General features: G+C 38.6%; 1 pseudogene; it reads right to left on the reverse strand.

Annotated features, from left to right (window-relative positions):
* Window positions 1-2,573: 2,573 nt before the first annotated feature.
* Window positions 2,574-3,802, reverse strand: LOC118151560 (nucleosome assembly protein 1-like 1 pseudogene; annotated as a pseudogene).
* Window positions 3,803-7,528: the final 3,726 nt, after the last annotated feature.

The raw sequence follows: 7,528 nt of genomic DNA on the forward strand, positions 1-7,528 counted from the left end.
CAGGCTGGGAGTTGGAGGAAATAAGGAGATAATGGTCAAAGGTTACAAATCCTCAATTATACAAAAGAAATAAATATTTTTTTCTTTGAAATATATTAGACAGCATGGTGAATATGTTACTGATACACCAGAGGTTCAGTCTAGATCCTGCTGCTCATTGCACAGAAAGCCAATGACTGAGATGATGAGTAATGCCAAGAAAGAAGGCTCTAATCGAGTGCTACCACTGAGGATATGGGCAATCAGTCCATATCCATCTCCCTGACCTGCTAAAACTAGGGGCTCACATAGCAGGGAAGAAATGTAACTATGTATGGGAAAAGGGGAACTGGAAAGCGGTAAGAAAGCAATTCATGATGAATGAGGGGCCTGGTGAATCATTGTCTGGATGTGGTAATCTTATGAGTTTCAGTTCTTTGGTACTTTTTGAGAGGCCTGGAGGTCTTCCCCTGAGGAAGGAACTCATTTAAAACAAATGTAGGTTTCAAGCTTTAAGACCAGAAGGGTCAATTTCTATGTTTATCCAAAACAAACAAACAAACAAAAAACTATCTATGGGACTATTGGTTTGGCTTTAGTCCCCCCTTTGTATTTATCAGTGCCTCAATCATGGGTAATCTTGTTGTTGATCTTTCTGGCTGGTTCATCCTAAGGAAAGGCATTGTGGGTAGCTCCATACCACGAATGGCTTCCCAGGAGTCAAAGGTTAATCTAATACTATCATTATCTTCTGAAACACAATCTTTCTCTCTCCCATTCACCACTTTTACTGAAGACTAATCTCAGCACGACCAGTCTACCTGCAGAATAAGCTTCAGTCTCATAGACTTGGCCTGATTATCTGGACAAAGTGTGGTAAAAATCATTGTCCAAACAGGCTCTCCTAAATTGGCCTTGCTGGAACCTTTCACAAGGCCATTTCAGTCAAAGTCCGGGGGAAATAGCTAGTTCCTCTAATTGTGTCCCGTTCTAAAACCAAACAGATTCTTATTGAACTCATGCAAACAAGCATATTGCCATGAATTAAGTATCTTCACACATAATTTACAAATTCTGGAGAAATTAGGCAAAGTAAGAAATGTGCCTCAAATTCCGTTTACAACAGTATACTGTCCTCAATTGTTAAGAGCTATAGATAGCTCAAAATATAAAAAGTTCTCCAGACTTTCAAGAATCAGCAGTGTTTCAAACAAAGCCATAAAAATTATTTCAGTCCCCTATTAGTTCAGTCCACACAATCAACTCCTGTGTCTCTTGAAAGCAGTTCATTTTGATTATCTGCTTCTCCTGGTTCTGAAGACAAGGCTTCAACTGGTATCAGTGCTCAAGATTTAGCAGGGGTCAGTGCCTTTTTCAGACCCAGAAGTTAAAGCCCTTTTACTTATCAGAACAAGGATTAGTTAATAGAATATTTATACCAAAGAAAGTCCTGTTATTCTAACGTCACAAATTAAAACACTGTGATTTGGTGTTCACTAGTTACTGCCTACAGCACTTCATATTGTTATATTACAGTGATTGGGTTATTCCTTGCATATACCTAATGACTAGGATTCTGGTGATGGAATGGTGATCAAAAGCACAAAAAAGTTATAGGTCCTGTGCCAAGCTTATCGAAGTAAGAAAACTAACTTTTCTCTCCATCATGAAAAAATGGTAAATGTAAATATAAGTTTTGGAAATTCAATGAGGATAAATAATCTCCTTTTACTTAAGTATTATATAACAAAACAGGGACAAAGTAAGAACAAGCACACAATAATTTCCTTTCGGCTATTTGAAAGAGCATCATCACACATTTTCTTTTTTTTTTGTATTTGAAATTTTTATTTTAAGCTGCAAAAACAAAAACAAGCAAACGAACCACAAATAACTTGAAAACAGGCTTGTCAAATGATGTAAATTCATCTTTTCCAGGGAGTAGGAAAGTAGATCCTACCACAAAGAAAAGATGCTTAGTTAATGGAGGTTAAATTTAAAAGCACAGTTAAATTCAGGCTAATGTCTGAAAATCCTGTTTTAATCACCTCACTGTGGTACCAGTAACTGTACTGAGTCAGGTTACTTTACAATTAACTATGTCACCTATAACACAATAATCCATTAACAATCTAATACAGTTATTGGATGTGGTCATTTTGAAAATTCTTAACCATACAATTGTCTTGCCTTTTTTTTTTTTATATGATGAATTGTCTTAGTATAAGTCACTGCATTTCTGTAGCAAAGTAATGAAAGGCACAGATAATCCAAGCAGACTTAATTCCATTCAACAACCAGCTGAAAAAATACTTTGGTTCTTCAAGGTAAAAATTATGAAAAAGTATTTCTTTTAACAGTTGTTAATTTTTATAGCTGTATTCCAAGAGCTGCATAAAATTATTCCAGAAGAACCCAATTATGTAGCAATGAATGAACATGTGTGACAGAATTTGTCCTTTCCACATATCTGGCAGAAAAACTAGTTAAAATGCTAGGTGCAACAAATTGGTCTTTAAAATATCAGTTTCCTGTCCTTTAAAAAAAATTACCTACTCTACCAAGAAAGCTCAAAAACATAAGGCTTTACTTAAATAAAAGTTGTGTTTAGGCTATTGGGGTGCAGATTATCCTCAAGGCCACATACATCCTGCTTCACTGCTGCTTGCACTCTGCTGGGTTTTGATCCTTCTTCGGGTCATAGTCTGGATCATTTTTCTTATCTCCTTCTTCTTCCCCTTCCTCATATGCTTCTTCACCTTCATCATCATCATCATCATCATCATCATCATCATCATCATCATCTTCAATAGCTTCTCCAGTAAATTATAACACTGATCTTGGGATTATATACTCATGTAAAAAGTGACCAATTTTGAAGTCTGCAGTAAGGATAGCTTCAGCAGCATCAACCAGATCTCCACTCTCAGGAACTTCAGGAGGGGAACAAAATTAAAGAAAGAGTCATTAGAAACTGTTTTAGTCACAGTACAAACTATCCCATATCCCTTTTGTTTCTGCTGCTTCTTACTGGTTTGCAAAGTCACATTCTTTCCTTCTTCCCTATCTATCTGGCACCCTGTACAACCCGTAACTTCTGGTCCATCAAAAGAAAAGGGATCAGAATCATCTGGTTCTAACTTCATTGTATATGTCTTTGTCAGCACTTCATTCGTAAAATACTCATTGGGCTCAAAGAGAAATTCTAAGAGAAAACTCATAGGCTGGCCAGCATCTGAGAACTTCACTTTAATATCTTTCAAGTGCTTCAGAATAGGTTATGTTCCTGAACCGTATCACTGAGCAAGTCAACATTCTTAAAAACAGTTAACCAAAATTCAGGAATTCCTTTGGGGTCTTCTTTTTCTCATCTTCAATCTTGGCCTTTTCTTTCAACTCTGAAATCTCATCTTCATCTGGTTTCCATTCACATTCTTCTTCCATAGGTTCATAAATTGCATTAATAATCTCAAATCGCTGATCAAATAGAGGCCAACAGAGAACAGGATACTTCCTTTCAAGATCGTGAGCGTCCTCATGGAATTTGGCTTCTATCTGTGCACACTTAACTTGCAGGTTTTTGAGAGCATCCACTCGTCTTTTAACTACCCTAGGCAGGCTTTCAATGTTGGTGTTTCTACCAGACCATCAAGTCTTTCCTGAAGGGCTGCAAGAATCTGAGGATTTTGCATCATCTGAACAGGTAGCTGATGTGCTTTGATTTTTGTTTCTTCATCAGTTTCTTCTTCTACTTTTTCAATGTCATCCAAATCTTAATTAAGTTCAGAGGAGGGTTGTTCTCTGTTGTTAGTGTCTGCTATGTTATAAGAACTCCAAATATCCATGGCTAGAATGAGGAGCCAGGCGGCCGGAGCAGCACAAGCAGTGACTCCGGGCGGCAGTGGTGTCTGGAGTAGCAGGAGGAGGCGCCACGAGCAGATGGCGCTAAAAAAGCCATCACACATTTTCAAGATTGGTTTCTAGATACAGTAGTGACAACTGATTAGGTAACTTTCACCACTAAAATCTTCAAATATAGTAAATAATAATGCATTGCACATTTCAAAATCAGTGAAAGTTTCAAGTATTCTCACCACAAAACATAAGTATTTGAGATCATGAATACATTACTTAGGTTTAATTATTTCACACTGTATTCCTAAATCATAGCATCACATTGTACTCCCTAAATATATATAACTATAATTTGTTAAACTACAATACAAAATAGAGATTAGAAAAATCGACCTGTTTTTTAAGGTCATATAAGTGGCTTTCTGATCCTTTTCTGACAACTTGTTTTAATAGGAAGAGAACTCAAGAATATAGTGTGTGGAATCCAAGAAAGAGAACACTGGAGACACAGAAATGGTTATGGGAGGGAAAGAATGTAGATATGACTTGGAAGGTTGGGTTGACACAGACATTTTACCTACTCAGATATTTTACTTGGGTCAGCCAGTGTACTGCCAGTTTAACATGTGGGGAAAGTAGAACAGTGCACGTGTCAGCCTCAACCGTCTTATGAAGCTGCACATTTTGGTTCCTTTATTTTACCTATTCTCTCTGGGTTATCCACATGGGGACAGAGCCACATGCATTATTCCTACCCGCCGACAGCCACACTGATCTGCCTCTCTTTCCATCTTTGAGAATTTTCCTTAGAAGTCAAGGTCAAGTTGCAAGGGAGAACTGTAATTGACCTGGTTTGATACCCTTGGGTTAAGAGAGAGTAAGGAACAGTTGTCACAGCAGCCTTCTTTCTTATTGATCACAGGTGATCCTATGCTGAGAGGAGTACGGTATGTTTTACAAGCTTTTCAAGAAGTGACAAAACCAGGCAGTGAGAAAGCAAACCTCTTCTCTCTAGTGCAAAATGTAGAGGAGCTGTGGTAATGCTTAGAGCACGATGCAATACATTATAAGCACTCAATAGCTATTAATTGAGTGAATCAAGTGCTGTGGGTTTCTTCCCTCTTACTTGTCTTTATGGCACCTTATTACTTTTTGGGTATCTGTAACTTATGCTGATGATGCCTACTGATGTCCTGATGTCCCTCAGTAACTTCTAGAACTTTTCCCAGTGTTTTTCTTATCTGAAAAAGTCTGGCATTTGCGGCTGGGCGTGGTGGCTCATGCCTGTAATCCCAGCACTTTGGGAGGCTGAGGCGGGTGGATCACGAGGTCAAGAGATCGAGACCATCCTGTTCAACATGGTGAAACCCCGTCTCTACTGAAAATACAAAAAATTAGCTGGGCATGGTGGCGTGTGCCTGTAATCCCAGCTACTCAGGAGGCTGAGGCAGGAGAATTGCCTAAACCCAGGAGGTGGAGGTTGTGGTGAGCTGAGATCGCGCCATTGCACTCCAGCCTGGGTAACAAGAGCGAAACTCCATCTCAAAAAAAAAAAAAAAAAAAAAAGTCTGGCATTTGAAGGTCTTACAATCCAATTTAACCCAAGTTACATACCACCTTGAACTTTTGCTGTGGTCTCATAAGTTATGTAGAGTTTATGTGGAAAAAAGAGAGGCACATCATTGGGGCCATCACTGCTTTCCTACCATGTTTTGACCAAAGAGTGTCCAAGGAGGTCCTATCTTCAGAAACCAGCAAGAGTCTTAGTAGGGTACATACCACTGATGTGGTCACTGCTTAAGGGAGTTTCCTGGCCTGCGTTAGAGTTACACTTTTGTTCTTTCCCATTCTTTTCTCAAGAATGGTAGAAACCCCATTTGGAGAAGAAACCAGGTTTCTATCCACTCCATGGCTACTTAAAAATTTTTATATTTGGTTTACAGCAGAGAGAAGGATATCTGCTTACTCATACAACAAAGACTCTGTCTACACAGCAGGGTACTTCCTGAGCCTATATAAAGTTTTCTCAATATGTTAGATGCTAAGCAGAGAGGTGGAGCCTGTGAAATATAGCTTTAATAAAACAAAGGGGCTAAGAAGCACATTTGGAAGAATTCTTTGGCCCAAACTGAAGAGCCTTAGGAAAATTTAAGTCATTCTTTAATTATGGAATCACTATTTAGGGGTTTTCAATGCGTGGTCAGAACTTATATCAGAATCATCAGGGAGAGCTAATTTAAAATGCTGATTCCTGGTTGACTCTTTGCCAGCTGAATTAGATTCTTTAGGGGTGGGGGTAGGAAAATCTATGTTGTAAACTCATTTCCCTGGTAATCCTTCTAAGGATCACTAAATAATGAGTGCTCTAGCGGCTGTCCTTTAAATTTTGTATTCTGAACTTGAAGAAAACACTCCATGTTTGTTATACTCATGATTTTAATGTTATTTTTGGTGTAAATAGTGTGGTATGCAGAATTCTAAGATGAAGCCCAATGACCGGCCCCTTGTAAGACTCTTTCCTCTTGATTATGGGTGGGGCCTGTAGCTTGTGTCTAACCAACAGACCGTAGCAAAAATGGTGGAATATTACTTTTTGGATTATGTTACATTAGATAGCAAAGGCAAAGGAATTTTACAGATGTAACTAAACCCCCAGATTAGTTCACTTTAGGTTAACCAAAAGTGAGATTAATTGGGTAGGCCTGACCTAATCAGATGAGCTTTTTAGAGGAGGGCCTAGAGGTCAGAGAGAAAAGCAGCAGCAGAGACATTTTCCTGCTGGTTTTAAGAAAACAAACTGCCACATTGTGGAGAGGGTCACATGGCAGGAAACATGTACAGCCTTTAGGAGAGAGAGCCCAGTCCTATAATCCTAAAGCTTGGTTCTTGTCAGTAACCAGTGAGCTTGGAAGAGGAGCTCAGCCTTAGATGATATTGCAGCACTGGCTGACATTTTGAGGCAGCTTACACTGGGTCGAAGACCCAGGGAAGATGTGCTTGGGCTGTGTGTACTGAGACCTGTGGAAACTGTGAAGTAATGTATATTTTCTTCCACTGGTGTTTGTTTTACAGTAATGGAAAATCAATGCACATAGTAGTGAATAAATGTCTTATTTTTCAAGCATTGTGAATTACATAAAATTTTCTCAGTTGCTTTGATGTCTACAGCAACATTGGGGTCCTGGTACCTGCTGGGGAATAGAAAATCTTTCCAAAAACTACATGGGGATAAATTGTTTTAAGAGCATCGGTTTACATATGTTCAACATCTATACCGACTATTTTCTGTGATCATTGTCTTCGAAAGAGCCTGCAATTCAGGAAGCCACGTGCATTATTCTTTTCTGCCTTTGTTTTCACTTTCCAAAAAAAAAAAAAGGGATATATTCACACCTCTGAAATCTTACCACAGTGAATTGTTCAGGGGTATAAGAATTTCCAATCCAATGAAAAATATCAGTTATGATGATGATTTCACTGATTAAAGGATTTTGTGACTTTCTCTTTTACGTATTTCTGTGGGGTGAAAACTATGGCATTAGAAATGGTATTTCAGCTTCTGTGGCAATGCTCCACACTCAAATATGTTGTAAAGTAGGGTAGCGGAAGCAATGACATTTTCTTATATCCCTTACTTGTCAATGAGTGCAATCCTTTGCTGGGAGAGGCACATGAGAGGAGAGTGAAGAGAATA

Source organism: Callithrix jacchus, chromosome 1 (genome assembly GCF_049354715.1).
Source record: "Callithrix jacchus isolate 240 chromosome 1, calJac240_pri, whole genome shotgun sequence".
NCBI lineage: Eukaryota > Metazoa > Chordata > Mammalia > Primates > Cebidae > Callithrix > Callithrix jacchus.